The sequence below is a fragment of the Mesocricetus auratus genome, unplaced genomic scaffold, assembly GCF_017639785.1.
Source record: "Mesocricetus auratus isolate SY011 unplaced genomic scaffold, BCM_Maur_2.0 Super-Scaffold_4256, whole genome shotgun sequence".
NCBI lineage: Eukaryota > Metazoa > Chordata > Mammalia > Rodentia > Cricetidae > Mesocricetus > Mesocricetus auratus.
In genome coordinates, this window is record NW_024429182.1 from 16,600,748 (window position 1) to 16,628,143 (window position 27,396).

Genomic DNA, 27,396 nt, shown 5'->3' on the forward strand with positions numbered 1-27,396 from the left:
AGAGAAGCAACAGACTTGGGCCAGCCAGCTTCGACTCCCTCTCCCCAACTGGTCAATAAGAAAGCACGGGTTTTTCTGCCTAACCCCCAAAAGAGTTATAAAAGTTCAGTAAGTGCCTGGAAAGCAGGCACGACTCTGAGATGCAATCTGGATCACCCATTACCAATTTGCTTTGCTCACCCACCGTAGTGGCTGGGCCTTCTGCTTCCGAGGGGGAAATGAGCAGTTTGGATGCCTGCTCCCTCCTTCTCTCTCCTCCCATCTCATCCCCTCTCCTTTGTTCTCCATCAGCGTGTTCCCTAGTGGGGGGACGGTCTATATTTGTGGCTCTTTGGGGAGAAAACTTGGAGCCCAACTTGGGGTCTCACATGTGACCCCAAGACTGCACGCGAGAGACGTCGTCTGCGGCAGTCCTAAAATGCAGCTTGCCATGTGGCACTGCTGAGTTGCAGTTATTTCCTGCCATTTTGTATTTCTATCTCTGGGGTAGTGAGTGACTCAGGCTTTCCAGTTCAATGTGAGGACACATCCCACCGAGTTGACTGCCTGATGCTCCTGGAGGACATTCCTAACCCACCACTCCCCAAGTTATTAGAAGTCTAACCCTGAAATCACTAATCCCCAAATAGCCTCTGCTCTCTCAACTGCTGGCTTCCATGCTTTGATTTTATGCACATTAGTTCCCAACTCAAGGCCAAAAATTCTACCCCATGCAGAGCCACTTTCAAAGAAGAACCAATATGCTAGGACCGGAGGGGGATTTGAATAGCGGCTAATTGTCAGTTTGTCTAGTGAAAAGAGCTTCCTCTCCCCCGCAGCAGGCTGGTTATTTGTTAAAGTTTTCTGGGGTTTTGGAGCACCTCACTGTTAGGGGCAGTTGAAACTCAGCGGTTTTAATTATTAATCAGGTCAAAGGCGGATGACAATTTTTCTTCTCTTCAGGGGAGTGTCTCGAGAGTTCACGGGGGGGGGCACGCTCAGGCCCTTGTCCTGTGATGGATAGAAAGGGGAGAAGTGGGCAAATGATTGAAGCCAGATCAGTCTCGAGTTCCTAATGGTTCCTTACGAGACGCACTGTTTGGAAAGTCACGTAAGCTGCCTGTGGTCTCATTGTGAGGGATGTAGGTCTCTGTCCTTTCCGAGGATTGGTGGTTTTCTGAGTGGAACACCTCCAGGTCAGCAACACACGTGAACATATGTCCTGTTGTATGTGCCCTTGCAAACCAAAGCACAGAGGTGGAGACTCTTCATATGTGTCCACTCTGGGGTGTCAGCTTCCTCCTGGTGGCAGCGGGAAGGCCACCTCTTTGCTAAGCACACTGTGGAACAGGCATGAGGCCTCTTCTAGTTCTGGTCTGTAAAGTCTCCAATACTCTGACTGTGTTTGCCCTGCCTCCCCCCACATCTTTTTTGATCCCTAGAGATCACCCTTCTCCTTTTGGCTTGAGACCTCAGCTTGACAAAATCCAGAAAAGTCTTCCTGCCTGCCTATTCGTCAGCCATTCCAAACAATCCCAGCAGGCCGCTGCCTCTCACCCTTGTTGCTAGGCAGATTCCCTGGTTGCTAGGCCACCACTGTTTCTTCTTAGCCTGGGAAAGACATACAAATTTCCAGTGACCCACTGAATCTTCTAGCCGCCCACCCACCGGCAAAACGAGTAGATCCTAAACCTCATTGAGTGTGAACTCGGTGCCCAGTGTAGATCAATTTCAAATGTAAAAATAGTCAGCAAAGTCAAGGTATTTTCTTGTAGAGGTGACCCAGTATGCCGCATAGATGATGGATAGGCCATCTGGGGAGTTTCTCTGGGCAAGGGCCTGGACGTGCCCCCTGTGAACTCTCAAGACTCTCTTCTGAAGGGAAGAAAAATTTTCATCAGCCTTGACATGAACTTGGAGAATTTTCTCTGGTGTAAGTTCTGACACCTTCATCCCTTACTGGGCTCAGAAAACATCTTATGTATAACTATGAACAGTCCCTGGTCCCAGAGGTAAAAGAGTATTACGTTTGAAAGACTGAATTTACTAATATATAATGAGATTATCATATGGATCTAGAATGATTCTATAAGGATGTTGTCTTTGTTCTGTGGTTGCAGAGTTTTCAGGGAACAGGATATAGTGGTATTGATACCAGTTAAGAAAGATTTATGTATTTATAGCTACTTTTTAAATCTGTCCTACTATGTGTCAGGCAAAATACTGGGTGATGTACAAGATGACATTTAATTTCCCACATCAATTATGAGAAAGACAAAATGCTTAAGCCCATTTTATTAAAATATTAGCTCAGGCCCATCAGAGTGGTGAAGGAACAAGCCACCAACCCTGACAACCTGAGTCTGGTCTCAGGAACCCACATGGGGAAAGAACAGCACTGACGTTCCAGCTCTTCTCACCTCCACACACAAAATAACTGAAAAAAAATCTACTTTAAGCAGTTTGGGTTTAAATTGTTACTCTTGAGGGGTCTTGATCGGGTTCGTTTTCGCTTCTAATTAAAAAATTAAAAGGCAGAAAAGCTCTGGAGCGCGACAGGTAGCAGCAGGGAAAATCCCAGACAGGATCAGGCTTTGAGAAAAGTGTTTGTTAGGAGTGGGGAAACACACACAACAAGGCACAGAGAAAGATCTAGAAAAGCGGGCATGGTGGGGAATAGGGGGATGGAGGAACGAAGATCCTGGTCTGGTCTCTCAAGGGCTGGGGGCTTTAAAGGGTCTTTGGGGGGTCTCCCTCCCCTAAGTTAAGGTTGGTCACCTTAAACAAAGACAGGGAGCATGATAGGCCCACAACTTTTAGGTAAGCATGTTCTGGTCTGGCCTTGAACTTGTTAGACCAGTCTGCCAGCAGAAGGGCCTGGAAGAAAAAGCCTGCCAGGCCTTTGTCACAGGTCAGGGGGCTGAAGAAGAAGCCAGAAGTTAGCCATCTTCATTATCTGTGGCCCCTCTCCCTGTCTTCTTACTGGGAATATGTCTAACTCATATTGCTTCAAAATGACTTAAAAGGAGGCTGTTCAGCTAAGATGTAAGTGAACCAGGTTTTGAACCCAAAGCTGGCTTTATTGGTCCCAGCTGTCTGGGAATGTGCAGGTGTAGGTTGGAGGAAAGTTGGCTAATGGATACTGAGGTGCTGAATAGGGGTTTCCTAGGAACTAGGGTTTGTGTGTGGATGCAGGATTTGACTGAGTCTCCATCTTTGGATGGAAATTATAAGTATAACCCAGCATGCTTTACTCCTGTGGAGTTTCTTTGAGAGAAGGGCTTCTGGATTCTTGCTGGCAATGGGTAAATATTTGTGTCCAGTAGAGTGGTGGAATATAGGAAACTCACTCTGGTTCAGCAGACATCCAAATGGCATAGGACAGGCATTTTAAAGGACTGCCACTGCCTGGGAGCTCTGAGAGGGAGGATCCTGGGGACAGTTGGATTAGGACCACTGAACTCTGCAGAAGCCTGTAGAGCAGGGGTTCCTAACCTTCCTAATGCTGTGACCCTTTAACACAGTTCCTCATGTTGAAAATTATTCTCATGCTACTTCATAACTGACATTTTGCTATTGTTATGAGTCGTAATGTAAATATCTGGTACATAGATGGTCTTAGGCAACCCCTGTGAAAGGGCTCTTGACTCCAAGGGGTCACGACCCACAGGTTGAGAACAATTGCTACAACACAAAGAAGTCCTTCCTTATTCATCGGTCTAGGAGTACTCCTATCTAGGTGCAGAGCAGCAGGTAGTAAATCCTAGATTGGGGACCAGAGCCTTAGAGGAGCCTGGGTGGCGGGTTCTGAAAGCCAATGAGAGCACCCTGAAGCCTGGCAATGGAGTTGACCTCTATCTGAAGCTGAAATAAGAGCATGTCCCGAGCCACGCCCGGAGGAACTGAAAGTGAGGGACAAGAAAGTCTGGGTATCCTAAAGGATCGGTACCGGAAATGGTAGGGCTCTCATCTGGGTTGCCAGATGATGCCAGAAAAATCAGGGTCTCCCTCTTAACATTCTTAGTCTCATTAATAAAGTAAGGCAGAAGGGACTCAAACAGATGCTTGAAGACAAATTTAACTGGGTTTAAAAGAAAAGGCCAGGGCAGGCAAGCTGTAATCTTCGAAGCTGCCAGGAAGAGGAGCGTGGAGGAGAGAAAAGAGAGAGGGGAGGCCATGCTCATTAAGACAGCACAGAGGTCAGCCAGGACAGGCAGGGAGGAGGCTTCAGGGAAACAGTAAGGACACCCAGAGTCTTGGGGAAAGCATGCTTGGAACAGAGATAAAAGAAAAGAAAAAGTACATTTTCCCCCAAGTAATTTAGAAAAGCAGGCAAGCTAACAAAGCCTCATGATTGTGATTCAGGAATTCTGGGAAGGAAAAGTACATTATTTCATTAAAGGGGTAATTACTCCACCCATCTTTTTAGGATGACTGATGGTAAACCTGCCTTCCCGGGGCCCCCCTGCCTTCCTGAGTGGCGTCCCTTCGCCAGCCCGGAGGCTTTACCTTTGGTGATCAGTTAGTTCTCCCTCAATGGGCCTACGTTGCCACTCTCACAGATCTTTTTTTCTCCCTTCCTACCCTGCCTTTTCCCTCCCTTCTTTCCACCTTTCCTCCCTCCTTTTTTGGGGTGGGGCGTGGTGGAGGTTGCTGCAGGGAATTGACCTTGGGGCTTGCACATGCCCGGCAGTTGCTTTACCACTGAACTGTAACTCCAGCCCTCTTACTTTTTACTTTTGGTTTTGAAGAGAAGTCTCCGTTTCCCAGGCCAGCCTTGAACTCAGTCTGCAGGCCAGATAGGCCTTCCGTTTGTGATCCTCCTCCCTCAGCCTTCCAAGTAACTGGGTTATCAGGCCTCCGCCGGCAGACCTGCCTGGGCTCTATCCTTTTTCTTGCAACAAACCGTTCTGGGATTGGACGAGGGTTATTCGGGAGAATAATCTGTGCTCTGTACATTGTCTGATTCTCAGCTTTTGTAATTTAGTTTTTTGGCTTTTCCCCAGTTTCCTATTGAAGCACTTTCTGAACAATCTCAACCTTGTCTGGATGCTAGAAATTTGCCCAGCTTTGGGCCAAGACTGGGGTTCCAGGGCCCCTGGAAATTTAGCAGGATGGGGTTAGCAGCTGTCTCAACTGGATTTGTATGAAACATCTGGTGGAGTCAGGGCAGAGAGAGGTGAACTCCCGAGAGAGAGAGAGAGAGAGAGAGAGAGAGAGAGAGAGAGAGAGAGAGAGAGAGAGAGAGAGAGAGAGAGAGACAGCTGCAGTTGCTAAGGTCTTTCCTGCCTGAATCCTTCCATTTGGAGGCTGCTAGGCTGCTAGGCTGCTAGGCTGCTAGGCTGCTAGGCTGCTAGGCTGCTGGGCCCTTTCACCACAGAGTCTGCTGGGCCATCATAGAGGCTGCTGGGGCTCCAGCTCTTCCTACCTGGCTTTATCCATAAAGCAACAGACAAGTTAAAGTGAAGTCCTGTGGGCTGTAAACAGTGGGCAGGGACAGTGTCTTGGTGATGTTTACCTGCAAAGCTTAACAGCAGCTGGGGTGTGACTGGGCTGAGGGGAGAGAAGGGTGGATTACATCCCGAGCCACTAGACCGTGACTGTTAGGGACTTAGATCCAATCAGGGTACATGACATTCAGCTGAAATAGAAGAGAAGTAGAGGAATTTGGGCCACTTCTGTTATTTTAGTAACCCGAGAGTCTCTCAGAAATTTGTGAGTGGTCTGACTTGTGCCCACTTGGAAGGTCTTTTCCCACGTCTTCCTTTCTTACATGGGGGAGCAATCGTTTTTACCTTATTTTAATTTTTGCATTAAAAATGACGCAATAGCCATGGAAAGGCAATAGTGAGCTCGGTTGTGCTGGCCTTTTGGAAGGAAGGCTTAGGGACTTGGTGGGAAGACCTTTCCCCTGTCCCACTGATAATTTGCAGTCTTAAACTTGGTTCCTAGGCAGCTGTGGTTAAAGTGAAATCTTGATTCTCTTAGTAACTTGATGGTTTAGTTTAGGCCTCAGGTGGCTGTTCCATGAACTGCCTTGAAATTTAATCACCCAAATTTATTTCCTAGAGTGTTTTCACAGTCTCCTCCTCCAGGCCCATTAGTCACCATCCTGTGACCTGACAGAGGTTATTGAAACCCCTGTGGTTCTTCACACTAGATTTAGGGGTGCGGGTAACTCTGGAGGCAAGTTCTAACTTGAGTCACGGTTGGGTGAGTTTTCCCTCTATTGGTTATGAATCCTCTCCAGGGCATCCTGGAGACCCACAAGGAGAATACCTACCTCCTTTCTTCAAAGGAGAGGTGGTAATTTCTTCTAGAACTGGTATTCTCAGGCTAGGGAATATGTGGTCCTTTGCTCCTGGTCACCTGACTGACATTGCCCATCGTCAATGCTCATTTTAATAAAATGGAGATAATATATACATTTTAAAAATGTTTTACTTTTATCCCAGGCTGTCCTCAAATTTCCTACATAGCTAAGAATGCCCTCCAACTTCTGATCTTCCTGTCTTCGCCTCCCAAATGTTGGGATGACAGCCACCGTGTTCTCTGTGGTGCTGGGGACCAAACCCAGGCTCTCTATGCTTGTTAGGCAAGCTCTCTACCAACTGAGCTACATCCCTAGCCCAAGATAGCATACACTTTTTTCCTTAAAAAGGGGGGTACAGGGACCAGTGAGATGCTCACAGGCAAAGGGGCTTTGCAAGCCTGGTGACCTGAGTTTAATACCTGGGACCCACACAAAGGTGGAGAGAACCAACCCTACAGAGTTGTCTGTGACCTCCATATGCACACACAGGTACACACACCCACACCAATAACAAATGATTTTAATAAAGGAGTGCAAAACTAAACCAAAACAGAAGGGGTGGCCGTGTAGAGCCTAGCCCAGCACAGCAGGGTACAATAAATCTAGCTCCTCGTTTTTTTTCACTAGACAAGGCTTTCCTTTTGGAATCCTGGACATTTTATTCATCTGGTTTGGAAACATCCCTACAAAATTTCCTTCCAAGAATAGTTCCATAAATCAAGCACTTGGCTAGCTCTTTCTTCCAACTGAGGGCTTCCTCTCTGGAGTAGGAACTGTGGAGCTCCAGGGTTACTAGGCAATGAGCAGCGGATGTTATATGTAGCTAGCTGACAGGGGCTGTATAGGAGAGTCTGACTGTGTGACCTCCCCGGCCTGTTCCCCCAGGTCTGGACACTCCTACTGTGTGCTTGACTGGTCTCTGGAGGTAACTTCGCAGGGCTCCCTCCTCTCCTGCAAGCTATGCTGGACCAGTTAAAGTTTATTCTGTAGAAACCTCCACCAAGAAGTCAAAAGATGAGTTTCCTGCTCTTAATAGATAATTTTTATTGGTTTTGCAATAAACGTATGAAATAGAAACAATAGCAATAAACTATTGCAACAAGAAATCGAAAGGCTCAGGCCCCCAAAGCCCTTCCTGCCTCTTCTTAATGAGTCTCTAATTTATAGGGCAGCCAGTGGGCCTACTTTTCTTCTCCAGGCTTTGCAAACTCTTCCATCTTGGGGGCTCGGGTTCTCTGAGGCCTAGTGAACTCATTTTCGAGTAGTTGCTGTAAGGAAAGCTGGGACATAGTAAAGCCAGACAAGAGGAAAGGCACTGTCCTAGTCCTGTTTCTTCTGACTGTGAAGGTCTTTTCTCTTTGGCTTCTTATTTGTCACCAGAGGCTTGACTAGGAGAACAACCAAGATGGGAACTCATACTTAAATAGCCAAGGGCCACAGTTTAACTTAAGAAAAACATTGCATCTACTTGTTTGTTTTATGTGTGTGTGCATGTTTGTATATATGTGTGTTGGGGGTGGGTCACACACAGTGCATGTGTAAACAGCAGAGAACAACTTGTGGGAGTTGGTGCTCTTCCACTGCGGGGTTCCTGGGGAACAAACCCAGGTCACCAGGCTTGGCAGCAAGTGCAGTTACCCAGTGAACCTTCTCACCTGCTCTGCTGTTTAACTTTCGGAGAGCAGAGCGAGGGGGGTGGGTAGGCATAAAATACACCTGGAGTCTTGGCCAGGGGGCTTCGCCTTTGAAGCCTCTATCTTTTGGAATGTGTAGAATATTTTTAGTTCATGGTGTGAGTCTCAGAAAACTCAGCTCAGCATGCTCAACAGCACCATGAGGAGGAATGATATTGATGTCTTTGTAGATACTAATGAGACCTCCTCCGGGCAGTTCTCAGGGGCAGCTCAAGCGAGCTGGAAGCCCTGGGTCCCTGCCCCAAGGGGGTTCACTTGCTGGGTCACCGGCAGTGTCGGATGAGTGGTAGCTAAAGTCAGGGCTGAATGCTCCTCCTGACCGTTTGCCCTGAGGCCTGAGAGAACAGGTTGCTTGTGTTCCTGATCATGCCTCAAAGGAGGAGAAGGCCTCCTCAGCGCTCTTGGCTCAACAGCCAGAGAGAAAACAAGACTCCGTGGGGCTCCCAATACAGCCCTTCAGGGACTGGATAGCTCAGGGTCTGGGTGGGCAGCAAAGACCCTGGCAGCGCATAAAAGAGGACACAGATGGTCTTAACTGGAAGTAGTGATGTTTTCCACCAATCATGGCTGGACGGATACCCCATACTCCTTCCTGCCTGCCATGTCCTTCCGGTTCCTTCCTGTACTCTGGGCTCTTTCCGCCATGCTTCCATAAGGTTGGAGCTGGGGGTGAACCTTTCCTCGGAATCCCAACTCTCCGCTCACCCCTCATCTCACCCCCTCCTCTCAGGGGGCGTGAAGGAAAGACCGCTGACTTTGCAGCCCACAGGCCCAGCAAGTCCCCATCTCTGGCACGCTGTTATGCTTCGAGGACACAGGACTGTGAACTCGAAATTGTCTCGCCTTTGTCACCTCCTGGCAGGTCTTTAGAGCTCAGGGAAACAGTGGAGCGGTACAAATCGCAGTGGCGTGGTAAAGCCCCCCTTACTCCTGATGGGCTGCCTGACTCATATCCGTTTCCCTGGCAAAAAATAAGTTTTTGTTATTGCTGGCTTGGCAGAAGCACGGAAGAGTGCGCGAGGATCTACTGCCCCATGCATCACTGGCCAAATTGCCTGAGAAATCCCAGCTCTAGAACTTTTCATCGTTGGCTGTGATGTACGGAGCAGAACGGCAGCTCCATTTCCCCAGCGTGCGTCAGCGACGCTGGCACTTAGCAGATCCGCTCTGCTTGCAACTCCCAGCAAATATGGCCTTTCCTCTCTCTTCCCCTCCCCGTGGCCCTTTTTGCCCCTCACCCTTTATCTTTCCCATCCCCCTGTCTGCTCATCAACCCCCTCCCTGCCTCTACCCAGCAGAGCCATAGCTGGAGAATCAGGAGGAGGCCCACAATGTCATTTCCCCATCACTCTGCAGCCGATTCCACACTAATGTTCTTTTAATGCTGTGATGCTGCACTAATTAATAAGCATCCTGCACAGAGGCCTCACTCGACTCTCCTCCCCTCTCCTCCTCTTCCCTCCCCACCCCTCCCCAGCAGCAGGGAGAAGGCCTCCAGCCTGACATCCTGGCATCTGGCAGCAGAGAAAGGATTTCACTCCTCTACCTGGGCTGCCTGATATTGCTATGAGAGATAACTGTATACGAACCAATAATCTAGCCTGACAATCCAATTTACTGACCAATAGCGCACAATCCACCATGTCATCGGCAGTGGGGAGGCCCATAAATTAGTTCCTAGTAATTTATTCTGATCAATAGAATGGGCAAAGTCACTTGTCTCTTTAATCAAAGGCCCTCTCAGAGATGTCAGTGCAGGCTGCCGTGTGGGAGGGAGCCAGGAGGCTGTGGGTTCTTGGCATAACACCCCTCACCCTGGCTTCCAGAACCCAGCAGAAAGCCTCCTCCAAATAGGAACGGTGTGGGAGGCTTCTGTGGCCCATGCCTGTCTCAGGCGGGAAACACTGGTCTTCAAAGAAACCAAGGGCAGCAGTGACCCAGACTGTGGTAAACAAGTGTTAGCTCCAAGGACATCATATCTCTTTGGAATGTCCAGCATCTTCCTTCCTCCCTATCATAGGGAGCCCCAAGTCCTTGTACTGTCAGTAAAAGAAGGTTCCCAGACGATGGGAATGTGCTCTTCCAAAGCCTGCTGTGTAGATGTGTTCCCGCTTTCAGAGGCGGCTCAGCAGGACAGAGGGCTAGCTCTGAGCTTCAGTCCCTTCCTACAGCCGTTCTGCGTTTAGAGAGGAAATCCACACTGGGCCTGTAAAGTAAACAAGCTCTTATCTGTCTTATCTGGCTGTAGGAGAGGTCCTGTTCACACTCCTGCCCCCGGATGTCGCACATTCTTCAGAGGGTTGTCACCTGAGAGATTTTCCTTGCATGATAGCGTAATGGCTTTCAGCTTTCTGTTCCTCTCCCACCTTTGTACAGCTCACCCTGTCAGCCATCAGAAGCCCCAGTTCTTTTATGTGTGGTCTAAAAATTTCACAAAGGCGTGGCGGCATACTTCTGTAATCCAAGCAGTAGGAAGGCGGAGACCGGCAGACCGAGAGTGTGAAGCCAGTTCAGACTACATGGAAAGTCCCAGGCCAACCCTGGGCTCCATGGCAAAACCCTGTCTCAAATAGTAAAAGCATAATGCAATCATTCGGTCACCGGGAACTCAGTGTGTGTGTGTGTGTGTGTGTGTGTGTGTGTGTGTGTGTGTGTGTGTAATTTCCTTGAGTCAGGGTCTTTTACTGAGACTCTACAGCTAGGCTCCAGTGAGGGGCTGGAGAAATGCTGCAGAGATTGAGAGTGCTTTCTGGGTTCAATTTCCAGCACCCACATGACAGTTCAATTCCAGGGGATCCAATGCCTGAATTTGATGTCCTCATCCAATGCCCTCATCTGGCCTCCACAGGCACAAACATGCTATACATACACACATGCAGGCAAAACACTCATAGACATAAAAATAAATCTTTTTTAAAAAGATTTATATTTATCACGTATACAGTGTTCTGCCTGCACATATGACTGCACACCAGAAGAGGGCACCAGATCTCATTATAGATGGTTGTGAGATGCCATGCAGTTGCTGGGAATTGAACTCAGGACCTCTGGAAGTACAATCAATGCCCTTAAGCTCTGAGCCAACTCTCCAGCCCACATAAAAGTATATATATATATATATATTTTGCTTTTTTATTAATTTATTTTTTACATCCCAATCCCAGTTCCTTCTCCTCCCTCCTGTCCTCCTGTTTTCCCCACTCCTCTCCCCACAACCTCCCATCTGCTCCTCGGGTAAGAGGAGTAAGGGTAAGAGTTAGATGTTGTACCCACTGCCAGTAGCCTCGTATATTGTCCCAGCTGCACCATTTTCACCTATTAAAGGAGTGTATTTCGGTCTTACTCAGGTTCCACCTTTGCCAGACCTGAGTCAGTGATCTCTCTCTAGCTCGGGTCAGCTGATTCTGTGGGTTTCCCCATCAAGGTCTTGACTTCTTTATTCACATTATCGCTCCTCCCTCACTTGGATTGTACTCCAGGAGCTTGGCCCATTGGTTAGTTTTGTGAATCTCTGCATCTGCTTCCATCTGTTTCTGGAAGAGGGTTCTAGCTTCTCTGGGGTTGTGGATTGTAGGCTGTGTATCTTTTGCTTTATGTCTGGTATCCACTTATGAGTGAGTACATATTATATATGTGTCTTTCTCACTCAGGATGGTTTTTTCTAGTTCTGTCCATTTGCCTGCAAATTTTATGATGTCATTGTTTCTTACTGCTGAGTAGTATTTCATTATATGAAAATACCACATATTCTTTATCCATTCAGTTGAGGGGCATCTGGTTTGTTTCCAAGATCTGGCTATTACTAAAAATTAAAAAAAAAAACAACAGGCTGGGCAGTGGTGGCACATGCCTTTAATCCCAGCCATTGGGAGTTCGAGGCCAGCCTGATTTACAGAAGGAGTTCTAGGACAGGTTCCAAAGCTACAGAGAAATCCTGCCTCTAAAAACAAAACAAAATAACAACAGCAAAAACAAAAAGAAAGCCTCAGCGGTCTTCCTGAAGTGCTGGGTCACAGATATGCCATGTGTGGCTTTTTATGTGGATTCTGCATATTTGAAGTCGTCCGTCTCTCCAACCCAGTCTGGCCTCTTTTTGAGTCTTATATTCTATGTGGCTCTTGTGCATGTACACGCACTGCATCTGTATCTCTCTTCTGTTAATCTGTCTATTGTCAGTTCACTTCATAGGCTGAAATATTGACCCTTCAGAGGCAGGGTGAGGGAAATTCTGCTTCTGTACTAGCATGGTAGGTAAGAGCCAAAATGATTGACTTTTAATCCCTGCTCTGCCATTTCCCATTTGTGAGACCTGGGGCAAGCTGTTTAAACTATGACTCAGTGGGACTAATAACTCTCTACTTCAGAAGAGTAAGAGGAGTTAGTAACTTAATCAAAAGATACAAGTTTACTAAATTAATATTTTGAGGCAGTTTTATGCCACCCCATGGGTCTGAACTTGCTCTGTAGTCAAGGCACACTTTGAATTCCTGATGCTCCTACCTCTATTTCCTAGCTGGTGATATTACAGGCAAGCCTAGGTTAAATTTACATAAAATGAAATTAGCAAATGAGTAAGCAATATGCTTAGAACAGTACTGACACACAGTAAGGCTATTTTAAGTGTTTGTCAGTGTAAACATATCCACAGAGATCAAGGGACAATGTCATTGGGACTCTGAAGACAGGCCAAGTCCTTGAGATGTTCCATTTCCTGAGAACGCTCTGTCACCTCCCCTTCACTCCTTGTCCTCCTTGTCCAAATAGATAAAGACATCGTCAACTGCTTTGGAGCAGCAGAGAAACTCCACATGTTTTTCCCAAGGCTTGTTCCCTCCTCCAGGCCCCTGAGGTTGGCTATGCGCTGGCCTTGGGAAAGACCAGTCTTGCTCTAGCAAGTGGAAGGGAAGGGCAGCTGGGGTCGTGATGGCTGTAGCAGCGTGGCAAAGGACGCCATACTCTTTGGCATGAACAAGATGTAGAAGACAGCAGAGTTTTGTAATGAACACGAGGCAAAGGCTGGATATCTTAGGTCCTTCTCCTAACTCTGCCACTGACTGAGGGACTTTGACCAAGTCACTTCGGGTCTGACCTTGATTCCATGTTTGAGACAGAAAGGAATGGGAAGAAAAAACTTTCAAGTCTCCCACTCAGACTGTGGACTTCTGAGTCCAAGAAAAGGTCTGCTGGATTTTTCTCCGCGTTTCCTCTCCTTTGCCGTGTGCCCCTCTCTACCCCGTAACAATCTGAAAACCTTTAAACTAATATCAACATCAGCAATACAGGGAAATCTAGGATGTCTCAGGCTATTGTAGTCACTAGGTACAACTGACTTCATTCCTGAAACTGGAGTGTGGGAAGGACCACTTTCCTTAGATGGAGGTTTCTATGTCCCTCACCTTAATTGTGACTTCAGTGGCTTCTGTTCTGTCAAGGTCAAAGCCGGGACTTCTGATTGTAGGGAAGCTCTGGAGGCCTTTCTCATAATCCTACTCATTTTCATGCTAACGACACATCTCCATTGAGGCACAGTGAAGAAACAGCAAAATTCCACTTAAAATTCTAAGCTCCCATGACTGTCCTTGGACCCTGCTCTGGCCCCCATCCCCCTGTAACTGAGCTGGGCTGGAGGGCTGGGGTACACAGTCACTGGTGTGATGGGGCCAGGTTGGAGGCCTGAGGCCAGCCCAGGGTGGCTGCATGGCAGGTGGACACAGTTTCTGGTGAGCAGGAATCTGGCACCCTCTGCTGACCCCGCGGCAGGAGACAGCTGGTCAACCAAGCTACGGCTGCAGCCATTGGGAAGGGGGAAGGTGGGGTCTACGACTAAGTGGCAGCTTACTAGTCAAAAGAGCATTTCCCCTCTTTGAATAGATCATTTTTATTGGTTTTGCAATAAGCTTATGAGACAAGGACAATCGCAATAAACAAACTGAACAAGAAATCGAAAAGATGGCCCCGAAAGCTGTTCCTGAGCCCTTCACACCTTTTCTTAATGAGTCTCTAATTTATAACAAACTGATCACACCAGCACCTCCAGGGTTCTGAGGCTGGGAACTCATGGCCTCTGCCTGTGTGTGGTCTGTCACTTTTTAGGTGCCTGAGATGTGGTTTCAGAGGTGGCAGAGTTTCTGTAGAGTAGGAGGGAACATGGGTCCTGGGAGTCTGCAGTTAGGCCCTGCTTTAGTCACGGCTACCTCTGTGCGTCCCTACCTTAGATCTCTGTGGAATGGAGGAGGCTGGCTCTAGGGAACCCCACTCACTCCAGTCCTGTGCCCAAGCCCTCTCACCAGCCTTAGGCTGGTGATGGAAGCCAGCTTCTTTTGACTTCCAGACTGGTGCTTTATATGGAAGGCTGTGATGGCTTGGGCTTCCACTGTCCTCAGGAAGGGATGAGGTACTGGCAAGGGGCTGAGTCTTTTTGCTCCTCGAGGTTAGAGGCTCTGCCAGGGTAAATCCATGCCTTCCCATGTCTCACCCTGCAACAGGTTAAGGCTGTAAGGAGGGTAAACACTCCCTTGCAGTCTGGCTATGCACGAGGCCAGGGTTTAGTCTCTTCCTGGTGGGGTGACCTAGGGAAAACCACATCTCTTCCTTCAGCTCTCAGCTCCTGGCTCAGGGTCAGTTTCTGTCAGGTGAAGGTTATAGAAGACCACGATTCTATTTCTGCCCTAGACTGAAGTTCCCTCAGGCATTCCCTTTCTCCAGTCCTGTATGTCACTAAGTGGAGACTCTTGTTAAGGTAGCTGTCCCCTCTCCTGACCCTGCAGGATGTCCTTGCCAGCCTACTGTGAGCTTCTCGACAGCTGAGCATGGAGGAAGGCTTCCAGGGGTGGGACCTGCGGTTCTGACCAGGCTAGGACCATGGTTCCCTCTGTAGGGGATCAAGGGACTCATTGAGATGCCTGCAATCCTTAGAGGTGGCCACAAGATGTCAGTGCCAGGCCATACAAATGGCTTCTGTCCTACAAGGCCTGGGAGGAAATCAGACAGCAGGTAGGGAGGCAGTCAATCTCAGCCCTATGCTCCTCTCTCTCTCTCTCTCTCTCTCTCTCTCTCTCTCTCTCTCTCTCTCTCTCTCTCTCTCTCTCTCTCCCTCCCTCCCTCCCTCCCTCCCTCCCTCCCTCCCTCCCTCTCTCTCTCTCTCTCTCTCTCTCTCTCTCTCTCTCTCTCTCTCTCTGCCTCTCTCCCCAAACTGTTGACAGTTCTCTGTATCTCTGTCTTGTTCTTGATGTTTTGTTAGGAGGGTTGAGAGTGGGTTTCTGAGACTCCTTGGCATCCTGCTCCAGGATGATGTAGACACCCCCCTTCCCCGTTTTGTGTGTGTGTGTGTGTATGTTCAGGTCATCCTCAAAAGATAAGGCATTATCTGTATTAACTATAAAACTAGAGTTTTTTAAAAATAATTTTTCATCATATAGAAATGATAAATGTTCCGGGAGGTGGTGGTGCACGCCTTTAATCCCAGCACTCGGGAGGCAGAGGCAGGCGGATCTCTGTGAGTTCGAGACCAGCCTGGACTACCAAGCGAGTTCCAGGACAGCCTCCAAAGCCACAGAGAAACCCTGTCTCGAAAAAACCAAAAAAAAAAAAAAAAGAAAGAAATGATAAATGTTCAAAGAAATAAATGCATATTTAAACCATATTTAAACATTTTGCAGCAAATGCGTGTATTGAACATTAATGTTGCATGCTGATATGTACAAATTTTATGCTTTAGTCTATCAGTGAAATAAAAAAACAAAACAAAACTGGGAATGCTAGCTTTAGGGCTGCCTGCGTGTTGTGTGTGGTGCTGCAAGTATTAGTGTTTGGACAGACAAATTCAGATCTGGAAGGTAGGTGGCCTTACAAATGTTCCTGTTCTACTTGGTCATGTGACTTATGTCTATGATCACAGAATCCCTGCACTCAGAAGGCTGAGGCAGGAGGATCACCAGAAGTTGGAGGTCAGCCTGGATTACATAGGGAGCTCCAGGCTAACCTATGCTACATGATGAGACTTTTTAAAATGCAAGAGAAAGGCTGAGAGGAGGGAGGGAGGAAATAGCCCAGCCAAGCTTCTGGTTTTATAGATGTGGAAACTGAGGCCCACAGTGCAATTGAGCTATCCTATGGACCCCCAACTCCTGCTTTCAGCCTTGCATGGGTGCTTCTGTCTAGATGCCTTGGTCTTGGTGGTTTACTTGTTAGAAAGTTCTCAGACTTCCCTCTGCCAGCAACTTTCTGGACAACATCAGAAAGAAATACAGAGAAGGCAGAGATGGAGGGAAGACAGGAAAGACCCTAGCTCGGTGTCTCACAGTGGCGGGTGTGGACGCCAAGAGTGACCGTGTCTCCCCGCAGCAGATCTGCCTACCTGCACCAGGTCTGAGTTTCCCCGTTTGTGTCTGAGTGAGTCCAAGACCCGTCCTGAGTATCCTTTCGGAGGAGAAGGCTTTGGGCTAGCATTTTGGGAGCCAAGGTGTATCATGCCTGCAACATATGGTATAACCCTGAGAGAGAGAGGCTGTCCCCTCTCTAGCTTCTCTGCCCCCCCAGACTGTCTCCCCACAACCCCAAGGGTTTTGGTGTCCCTGCCCCAGCAGCAATGAAATTCTTTATCGGTTGAGGCACCAGCCCCCGTGTCGGGATTTCAAGGTTCCTGTCGGTTCCATCCATCTTCCGGGGCCTCCTGGTATTAGCATTGATCTACAGGGGAAATGGAGAGCGCGGCTGGGTTATTACGCACCCGCCCGCCTTCCCTGGGCTGTGATTGAGTGCACACAGAGAATTTTTGAAACATGGCCACCCTAACTTATTCTGTCTTCCTGCCAATAGCGTGGCATGGGTCCAAATTACGGGTCGATACCAGCTGATCTTTTTATGTTAAACTGTGATGAAGTTGCTTCTGTGTGGAGATGGGATTAGGCCCTGGGCCCTCATTTAATGGAGAACTTTTGGGATGGGAAAGGGGGAAATCCCAGAGTGGTCAAGGGGAGTGGTCAGCCAGGCATAATGTTGGGCGGGGTGGCTGAGTTTGCAGTCTGCCACAGGCTTGGCTCTGGGCCTGGACTGCACAGCATGCTTGAGGGGCATCAGAGCCAGCTGTCCCGGGGCCCCTAAGCTCCCTGATTTATTCCCTGAGGTTCTCTCCACACCAGGGACCCTCAGCTCCCCATCAGACCTACTAGTGGGCCAGCCAGTCTGCCCTACAGAGGCCCCTCCTTGCTCCCTTCCAAGGATAGAATTCCATTTCCCTCCAGCCCTTCCCACTCTTTCCCCCACCCCCACCTCTACACACCTGCACCATCAAACGGGTTTGTCTTTAACCTCCAAACAGGGAACTTTAATTAAAGAGACAGTGACCCCTTTTATGAGTTTGGTCGAGTTGGGTTTCAGGGCCCTTGTCACTAGCGGCTCACATAACGCTAACAAAAGCTTGCAGGCCCCAAGAGGAGCAGTCTCCCTCATAGACATTGCAAAGGGGTGCAGGGTAGCTATGGGGGGAGGCATGGGAAGAGGGAGCCATCATAGGGCCAAGAGTCTCAGTGACTGAGTCTGTGAGTCTGGAGTTTAAGGGGGTGAGCTAGGATCCCAAGGTCACTGACTGTGACCTTTGGAGTTTAATCTCGAAAAGGGACACCTTGTGGATCCTAGCAGTATGGTGGTAGCTCCCTGTGTCTGCATCAGCTTCCAACAGGGCCTCATATGAGTGTTCTGGGCCCTTATCTCACCTGCTTGTTGGTTTACATTCTTACACTATAAAACTGGAAATAATTTCCCAGAGGAATAGACTGGATAGAACTCACTCTAAGAATAGCTATTTTTTCTTACATATTTAAGGAAAAGTGACTTTATGATAAGACATGATTGCTAATAACTATAATGACAGCACTCAACATATGGCACAGGATATGAATTCTGTGTCTGGAGGTTCTGATGCTGACAGCGCACACACGGCTCGAAAGGAAGTCGCTCCTTCCTATGCAGGAGTCAAATTCAAGCCTCCATGTGCCTCCGTTCGCCATTTCACCCCCTCCCTGTCTCCCCCAAAGACCCCAAGACCCCCACTGTTGTTGGGCTAGTGTTGAGTTTGAAGGGCCCTTATCTTCTTCTTAATCACCCCCTAACTGTTGATTTTTAACCAAGGGCTTCTCCAGGTCCTGTACGGGATGTTTGCTCAGTCTTTGATCTGGTTCTTTGATATCCTTTGTGAATTCTTTAAACTGGAGAGAGTGCCCAACCTGACACACTTATTCATTCAACAAACTTGGGCTGTTAAAAGGAATCATTGCAAAATTGATTATTTCCGTCAGGGAGGGTTTCCCCAAAGTGGGGTACACGCCCATCAACCAGAGGCTGATAAATTTTCAGTTACCTACTTGAAGAATTAGTCGCCTAAATGACTTGTTATGACAAACCTAGGGTTGAGCCCAAAGTAGCCTACTTCTTAATTTCTTCTGCTATCCTGATTCCCTGGCTAGCTCCATCCTGTGACTCGTGTACTGGTCAGACAAAGACACTCAGGTGTCATATGAGGTAGACACAAATGTATGTGTTTGTGGAGATGGCACACAAACCAGCACTAATGTCCTGAGGCTGCCCCTTCCTATAAGTGGTCTGCCCCTGTACACACAGAGCATAACCTAGGCACGTGAGCCGTGTGTCTATGTGTGTGTCTGGGAGTGCACACACCCACAGAGAGAGGTCACAGCCTCTTCCCTGCTCTCCAGAGGAGGGATCTGGAGGCCAGAGGGGTTGGGGCATAATTGGTTTTGGCATTTCCTACCTCCGCTGTCCGGGAAGCTCTCTCTGTTTCATCTACAGCCTGATCAATCCCTAGTCATGTGCCTTTCCACATGGACGGCCGCGACCCCCCAACACACCACGCTCTCAGAAACTTCGTTAGTACCATTAATCTGCTGACCCAGGCAAATGGCCATCTCTTCCTGCAACCCAGTCTCTCACCCCAACCCCGAGACACCCCCGAGCCGGCAGAAATACTCTCTCCAGTTCAGTTTATACCGCCCCGCCCCCACCACTTACTGACTATCTATCCTCCTCTCCCTCCTCCTCACGCCTGTCCACTAAGCCTTTCTCAAATGTGGCATTTTGTTTGTTTAGTTTATGTTTGCCGCTAGTACCTGGAAGCAAAATGGGTCCCATGTGCTTGCTGCTTCGTAGCAGAGGGTTCGGGTCAAGCTCTGGCTTTAGGACGCATCCAAGGGAAAAACCGTAGCATGTATGGCATGCTTACAGTATACAGACATTAGTTTAGATGCCTTTACACAGGCTATCCAATCCTCAGTACCTAAGAGGGAAGGGTGATTTCCTGCACATCTTTTAAAATTGATGTTTGGTTTTGAGACAGTTTCATGTAGCCCAGGCTAGCCTCAGACTTACTATGTAGCTGAGAACCTTGAATTTCCTGTCCTACTTCCTCCAGCCGCTGAGTGCTAGATTCACAGGTGTGTGTCACCACATCTGGTCTTACATGGGGCGGGCGTCACACAGGCTCGGCAGCCACTCCACTGGCTGAGGTCCATCCCAAGCCCTTGTCTGCTCTGTGTTCTTGCCTCCCTGTGTGTCACATGTGGAGGTCAGAGGGCAGCTTGCAGGAGTTGATTCTCTTCTTCTACCTGGTGACAGGTCCTGGGGATCAATTTCCGGTGGTGGGGCTTAGTGGTTAGTGTTTTCATGTGCCGAGCCACCACCCAAGCCCCCAGATTGTTTTGTTTTTGTTTTGAGACGGCTCGTAGTATATGGTCTAAGTTGTCCTAGAGATCACTATATGTCTCAGACTGCAAACTTCCCTCAGTATCCTATGTGCTGGGGCTGCTGGCGTTGTCACCACGCCTTGCGCTAGTTCCCCCATTTAATGGGGAGGAAGACAGTGTGTGTGTGTGTCTCCCTCCCGTCCTCTTCCTGTCTGCCTAGAAAGGGTCCATGATGTCCAGCCCCTGCTGTGTCCTGGTGCCAGGATACACTGTCTCAGCTGGGTCCAACCTCACAGGAGATGGCCCCGCGTCTTCTCTGGCCTCTTTGGTTGATGCACTGGGTCCATTGTCCAGGCGGGAACAAAGACTAAGGATTTAAGCCTAGTGACCAGGCAACTCTACCAAGCAGAAAAGACTGTCCCCCCTCGAAGCTGGGCCCAGCCAAGGGGGGGGGGCGAGGGGGCTGGGAGGGGGACCTGAGAGAAAGGGGACGGGGAACCTTTCAAAGTAACTAATTAAAGGTCCTTTGCCTGCCCCCTCCCCCGGAGCCTAATCTCTTTGGGGCAGTAGCCAGACAATGTGCCTGCCACCCTGCCCCCTCACTCGAGTTTTAAAACAAGAGACAACTTGAAGTTAATGAGCGCCACCTGACGGGGGTCCCCTAATGAGAGGGGGCTGCTGGGCAGCTCACACATTCACTGGTTCCATGAATAGCTCCCCTAACCCCCTGAGTTTTATTCAACTAGGGCTAGGGGTAGGGGGCAGAAAGGGGAGCACGTGGACAGTGGTTTGGTGCAGGAAGGAGGCCCACCTCCCCTCCCCCATGGCCCATGCCCAACTCTGAGGCTGAGCCTCATCAGGCTTTGGCTTGAGCTGGCTGAGTGCCTCAGGGCCAGCCATCTCTGCTCCTATGCCCTTGGTCACTGACATGGGCTGTTTGCTTTTCCAGACAGGGGCCTGAGGCAGAGGAAGGATATTTGGCTTGGTGGTAGGACCAGAGTTCAGGAGGCAAGAGACTTCTGGAAGTAAATCGGAAAACCTTTCTTGGACATTGGATAGTTTCTTACCCATATAACTCCCCAAGTCTGGCCTCATCCCTGAGTCTTTCACCTCTAATCTCTGTTGGTCTCTCACCTTTGATGTTTCCCTTTCTACTTCCCTAGGTCTGGTTCTTCAGGTCTTATCTTCCTCGGAACCATCTGTGGCTCCTTGGTCTCGAACCTTCTGTCCCCAGCCTAGGTGGTGAGCTTGGCAGCCTTCTTGGTAGGTTCATGGGTCTCTCTCCTGAAAGGGCATAACATATGAGGGTATGCACAGCCTAGGGAAGGGTGAATTGGAGGACTCTTTGGGGACATCTGGGGGAAATGGGGAATAGCTCAAACTTTCTACTTTTAAACTGTTGTTGCTTTCTGTTCCAGAAACTATCCCTACATTGACTGTTCATCTTAAACGTTAGTCCAGCCTTCACTGCAGCCTGTGGTGGGACTCAGGGTAGAGGTTGGACTCAGGTCTTTCTGCTCAGGTAGAGACAGGGTACCTGATCTTTGCTCTCAAACCAAATAATAGCCATCAGGGGTTCCTTGGAATTCCCTCCTCCATTACCCAAGAAAGGCAAAAGCTGAGGGGGTAGCATTCTGAAAATCCAGTGTAGCTTGAGGTGGAAGAAAGGTATGGGGGGTCTCCAGCCAGCAGAACTTCAGACAGAGGTGACTAATTTCCAAGTTACTCATGGTGAAAATATCACATTTCATGCTTTGTTGCCGATTCATAGAAAAATCCTATTAAAACTTGGTGGATTATTTATACAGTTTAAACAAATGATGATCAAATATTTTACATGTTTTGAAAAGAACCTAGAGTTCTGCTGCCTGCTTGCACATCATCCATTCTGTGGCAGACTTGTATACTGTGTGTTTTATGAGTGGGTTGAGGTAAGGGAGAAAGCTTGAGGTGGTGAGCTGGTGTAGCTGTTCTGTCCAGCAGGGGACGCCCTCTCCCAGTGTCAATACCCCCTTCCAAGACCTCAAAGCCCCACAGATGAACAATGATTTCATATACCCTTTTTGTTTGGTCCTCACAACTCCTGGACCTGATTCAAGTCCCCCACGAGGAGCATCTGTAGGGCTTTGGTAATATGGTACTGAGACTTTGCGGCTGGATGTATACAACACCAGTACTCATGAGGCTATGTGTCCAAGTGTGTCTGTGCGTGGGGTTTGTGAGTGTGGCCATGGGTGCGGCGTGTCCCTGCTGACCGCTGCTATTTCCCTACTTCTTAGTCAAGGCCAAAGGTCTCTGTCCTCCCACAGACCAGGCCTCTTGCACACACATTCGCGTGTGCACACTCAAGCACACAGTTTGGCTGTGCATGGAGGTCCCTCTATAAAGTAGGTGTGGAGGCTCGTGGGCATGGTGGGCAGAGGTAGGTGGACAGAGAGCTACAGGTGTCCCTTTCTGACAGACTTAGGCACTCCAGTCTGGGAAGCATGAATCTCCACCCCAACTTTAAAGAACTCTCAGGAACACGCTGAGTTTGTTCAACCCTACACTGTGACCCCCCCCGCAAGCCCCAGAGAAAGACATTGTAAGTGGTTGAGCCCCCATCTGGTCAGCCTAGAGGTTCATCGTGGGAACTTGGGTCTAGTTTAGCCCCAGGAGTTGGATGGGCAGACTGGAAGGAAGGCTGGGGGCCCCTGAGGCAGGGACAGAACAGTCCTACTTCAGGTCCCGCGGCTTGTCCCTGCCCGCCAGGTCCTGTCTCAGCAGTTTTATTGCCACAGGGAGATAACGCCTGCAGGGAAGCAGCTTGTTCTGAAGGAGAATGTGCAACCCCAACCCACCCCCATGGTTCAGCCTCAGGGGCCAGGCCTGGGCCTAGCTTGATTTCCGGCCAGGTGGATGGATCTCCAAGGGGCTCAGCTGGGCTGACCCCAAAGAGGCCACTGACACCACTAGCCCTAGACAGTCCTGCATGGAGGGGGGGTCAAGGCGGGAGGGGAGGGTAAGCTTCCTCCAAGGAAGAGGAGAGAAAGTTTAATTGGGCAGACAGGGGTGCAGGTGGAGATCTGGAAACAGTGGAGGGTGAACTGTCTGCCTCTCTGGGCATCCCCGGCAGAGCAGGGAGGAACGGGAGTCTCTGAGGGCACCTAGCCCAGCGGAGCTCTCAGTGCTGTTGGAAGTGTTGGTGACTGTGTGAGGTCACTGTGTGATTCCTGTTGCCATTTCTGCTGTTTGCATGCAGGTCATTCCACAGCAGCAGAGCTTCCCAGAGCTGAGCAGCTAGGTAAGGAACAGGCCCAGCTGAGGGATATTCAACCATTTCCTCAGGGGAAGCCTGTCTATCTATGCCTCTGTCTCTGTCTCTGTCTCTGTCTCTGTCTCTCTCTCTCTCTCCTTTTTTCTTTCTTTCACCCCTTCTCATTCTTTTGAGACAAGGCCTTGCTATGTAGCCTAGGCAGTCTAAACATCACTATTCTCCTGCCTCAGCCACCCCAGTGCTGGGATCACAGGAGTTCCTTATCTGTTCTTGCCTTTTTTTCTCCCTGGGTTTGGAGCCGGGGACAGCAGTGAGTCCTGAAGACACCCATGGAGGAGAACTCGGCAGCCGGGCCCACAGGAGCCACCCCGCCCTCACCGTCTTCACCAGCCTGTACTTTATTAGAATTTATACGTTGCCCCGATTGAGGGGGAAAATAATTAACATCCCTACAAATATATCGTAAACAAAATATTTATTAGAAATAAATAACTCATTTATTTTACATATTTCATTTCAACAATAACATTACCCAATTTATCATTTAACATTTTTGCAAGACAACTTAACGACTACTTATTAGCATTTCCATTTTTCACCCGCGCACCATAAAGCACGGGCGCTCCCCAAATGGCCTGGCACAGGCCGAGCCAGGAGTCTAGAAGACCCTGGGGAGGGCTGTGGACCCCCTGGCCCTCCCCAACTCTGACACACTCCAATGTATGGACTACTGACAGCCGACAACAAATGCATGTGTTCACCCTATGTATTCACCCTCAAACACAGACACCTTCTTCCACTTAAACAGAGTGCGCGCCTCCTCACGAAGCAACGCCCCGGAAGAGACACACACTGTTGTGCAAGTTCATTTCTTGACTCATTCCAGATACTTGCGTTCACTCAAGCCTCCACTAACACACTCACATTTACACACATGGGTGTACACGCACACGTGCACATTCATACGATTGCCCCTGGTCCACACTCCACAGCACACAGTCAGAGGCTTTTGCACTGTGTTCACCTCAGATTTCACATAGCGGGGTACAGAGAGGAATAGCCATCTCTCCATCTGCCCCTGTGGAGTGGGATCAGGCACGGCATAGCTCCCCTGGTGGGACCTGAGACCCCCTCCCCCACCCCAGGTCCTACCTGGGACTGTTTAGGCCTCTGTCTGTGTTCCTTTCTGCCTCCCTAGCTCAGCAGGGACTCCCTGGGACCAAGTGCTCATGTTCATTTCGAACTTCAGCCTAGGTTCCCCACTCCCAACCCCCAAATGTGTCAACTAGAAGTGTATGAGGACCAGGCTTCCCTTAGTTGCCTGGGTTCTGGGTTGGGAATTTCAGCCTGGGGCTCTGCTCTATAATCCTGGGCCTGGGTGAAGTGAGGTCAGACGACCTGCAGATATTCAGTGTGTTTGAGACCCCCCCTACCTCCCCAAGGTCAAGGCTGACCCCCCCCCCACTGCTTCCTTCCTACCCCTACGACAGAAGGAGAGAAGGGAGCAGGGAGAAGGTATCCAGATGGCAGTCAAGGCTGGAACACCTTATGTTCCTACCTCCAGAACTGATCTGGGGTCTGGCAGGTTCCCTGGATCAGGATGTCTATCAGGTGCCACCAAATGCCAATGGAATCAATCTGTACCTCCCCCACCTCCTTCTTGATTCCTAAGCAGTACACATCCTAGCATATCTGTGCAGTCTCAGGCTGAGGAAACAGATGGGTGCACACCCCTTGAGGACACACATACATGTGTACACATGTGTGCATCACTGTGAATTCTTCCTGGCCAACTCACCCCGCTATGTTCAGCCAGCGTCAGCTCAACCTGTGGTAGATCAGATACTTGGTGGGTGTTGAGGCTGAGAAATTCCCTCTGAGTGTGTAGCTTCTGGGAGGTAGAGGTAGGAGGCAGGGCAGGGGGCAGGAGGCCCTTTGGAGTCAGCTTAGCCAGGGGCTGGGGGCTGGGGGGCTGGGGGCTGGGGGGCTGGGGGCAGGGCCCATGGGGAGCACACACAATGGCTGGAGGTTGGAGGGTCTGAAACTGGAGACTTTAATAAAAGCCACTGACAGCAAATAAAGCTACCAGGGGAGTCCCATTACCCACAACAAGGACCCTTTGTGAGCCAAGCGGGGCTGCCCTGACCCTGCCTACCCTCCATCCTGGCCCATCCAGCTCAGTGTCCCTCCAGCAATAACAGCAAAGCGCTGTATGCCCACACAGTATGCCTGCAGGATGGAAACTCCTCTCTATGTCTACCACGAGTCAATCGCCTTTGAGTCTGATGCCTCCAGATGAAACTGTGTAGTCCAAAACAAGCCCACTCAGAAACTTGCTGTGGGCTCCACTTGCCCAGCCCAGTGGGAGGTTGGGGTTGGTGGTGGAGTGTGGTATCCATGGATGCTTGGTCTTGATGTAGACCCTGATATAGTCCTTATTGTCTTTAACCTAAAACTCCCATGCCTCTCTGGGTCCCAGGACTCATTCCAATACCATGATGTGTCACAAGGCTGCGCACTAGGGTCATGGAGACCTGACTGAGTCCTGGAGCTGTCCGTCACTTACTGTTCAACCTTGAGTGAGTCACGGTCTCCCCTCTGAGCCTACGTTGCCTTCAAAGTGGGGTTGATTGAAAAGGATCCCACTTGCAAACTTTAGAAACCCCCTCCCCCCAATGATGGCTATCATAACAACTTAGCCTTAATTTGGAACCAAACTGTGACTTGTTCATTGACTTCCAAGCAGGTCGGAGTCCTACTCTGAACCCCATCTTAACTGCATGGCTAAGGCGACAGGCACCTCCACAAACAGCTGCTCTGTGGAACATCTTCTAGCTTTTGACATCAGCCAAGAAGCTCATTCGTTGGTGGAAGGTTTAGAAGCCATGTGGGGAAGAGAAAGTTGGGGCACTTGGCTTGGAGTTTGAGTAGACCTGGAGGCGAGCCGAGAGCAGTCCCTTAGCTCGGATATGTTGGGAGTGAGGAGAGGGACATTTCTCTGAGGTTAGGCGCCAAAGCAAGAGGTAGAAGGGTGCAACCCCACAGGATTCGGGGTTGTCACTTTAAGGGCGAGGTGGGCCCTGAGATGGGCACCACCCACGGTGACAAGATGGGGTCCGGCCATCACAAGTCCCTCCCAGTCCGGCAGGAGGGGATTCTGGTGCTGGGCGGGGAGGGAGATTAGGAGGCGCTCTCAATTGCCTTAATGGGCTCTAAGAGGCGGGATCCTATTACAGCTCGGGGTGCCCCGGGGTGCCTTGCTGGGAAGACAAGCTAATCTGCCATGCAAATTAAATCCTGCCTCAAGACGCAAGGCCTGCTTAATGTGATCCATTACACAGTTTACTTGTTTATATCTAATATTGGAACAGGCAGCCCGGGCGGGCGGCAGCGGCAGGCGGAGCGGCCCAAAAGCAGGAGAGTAAATTACTAGCAAAATGAGCTTTTCCAGCCTCTGCCGCTGCCGCCACCCGCGCAGGCCGGGCTCCGGCGTCCCGGGCAGCCCCCGCCCGCCCTCGCGCCCGCCCGCAGCGTCCCCTCGCGCGGCTTGCTGTTCCGTTTTCTCCCGGTTGGCCTTTGAGTCTCTTTCTTCTCTTTGTCTTTCTTGTTCCTCTTCGGTCCCTTGACCACTGTCTCTGTCTCTGTTTTTTCGTTCTCTTTCTCTCTAGGTCTTGGGTTCAGCCTCAAGCCTCTCCAGGCTGAATCAGATTCTGTCTTGGCTTTCTGTCTCTCACTTTTGGCTCTCTCTGGGTGATTCCAATGTCTTCCCGCAGCAGTGATGGACACTTGGGTCTCTGATGATGCCCTGTGGTCCGGTGTAGGGAAGTGGAGACTGAACTCAGCATTCCTGGCCTCACACACCTGCACGTGGCCCTGCAAGGTGGGCCTGGGGATGCCTGACTCGGGCTCAGAGAGCAGAGCTATTTTATTAGTGACTCTGTCCTTGGCCGCGAGGGTGTGTATCTGGAAGGTGTTACTCTGGCTCTGTGTGTGGCTCCTTATATGTGTCTGCCAGGGTGGGTATGAGTGTGCATCAGAGACCTACTTGAGAGAGAGAGAGAGAGAGAGAGAGAGAGAGAGAGAGAGAGAGAGAGAGAGAGAGAGAGAGAGAGAGAGAGAGAGTGTGTGTGTGTGTGTGTGGTGTGTTAGGGGTAAGTCTTAATAAACTAGAGAATTTGTCTTCCATCTCTTTTCCTGGACTTCCAACACCTTCTGTCCAGTTCCATGTTGGCATGAAGTCTCAGGACCTTCCTTTTCACTTCCTGGCTGACAGCCGCCCTCTTTCTGGCTCTTGGCACAGCTCCAAGTTGTCCGTGCTCCCAGGACTACCTGATTGTTCACCACCTGTGTCTGTGGTGTGAAACATTTTCCTTTACTGTGGCCTCTCACCGTGGCCCATATCCTCCGTGGAGATCACCTTCAAGTGGGAAACCACCAGGCCTGAGTCTGCACCGAGTC

At 49.7% G+C, this 27,396-nt stretch overlaps 2 long non-coding RNA genes across 3 annotated transcripts; one reads left to right on the plus strand and one right to left on the minus strand.

Moving 5' to 3' along the window:
- Positions 1-1,555: 1,555 nt before the first annotated feature.
- LOC121139882 lies at positions 1,556-23,422 on the plus strand. 2 transcript variants are annotated; one of them, XR_005876704.1, is made up of 5 exons: positions 1,556-1,912; positions 20,846-20,945; positions 21,101-21,204; positions 22,924-22,965; positions 23,237-23,422. It is a non-coding gene; the product is annotated as an uncharacterized LOC121139882 (long non-coding RNA). The 2 variants fall into 2 exon arrangements; XR_005876707.1 differs by lacking the exon at positions 21,101-21,204 and having other exon boundaries at positions 1,558-1,912.
- On the minus strand, positions 9,670-24,909 carry LOC121139889. The gene is made up of 5 exons (XR_005876710.1): positions 24,737-24,909; positions 20,817-20,966; positions 19,369-19,617; positions 16,343-16,458; positions 9,670-10,192 (listed from the first exon to the last, which is right to left on the minus strand). It is a non-coding gene; the product is annotated as an uncharacterized LOC121139889 (long non-coding RNA).
- Between the last annotated feature and the right edge of the window lie 2,487 nt (positions 24,910-27,396).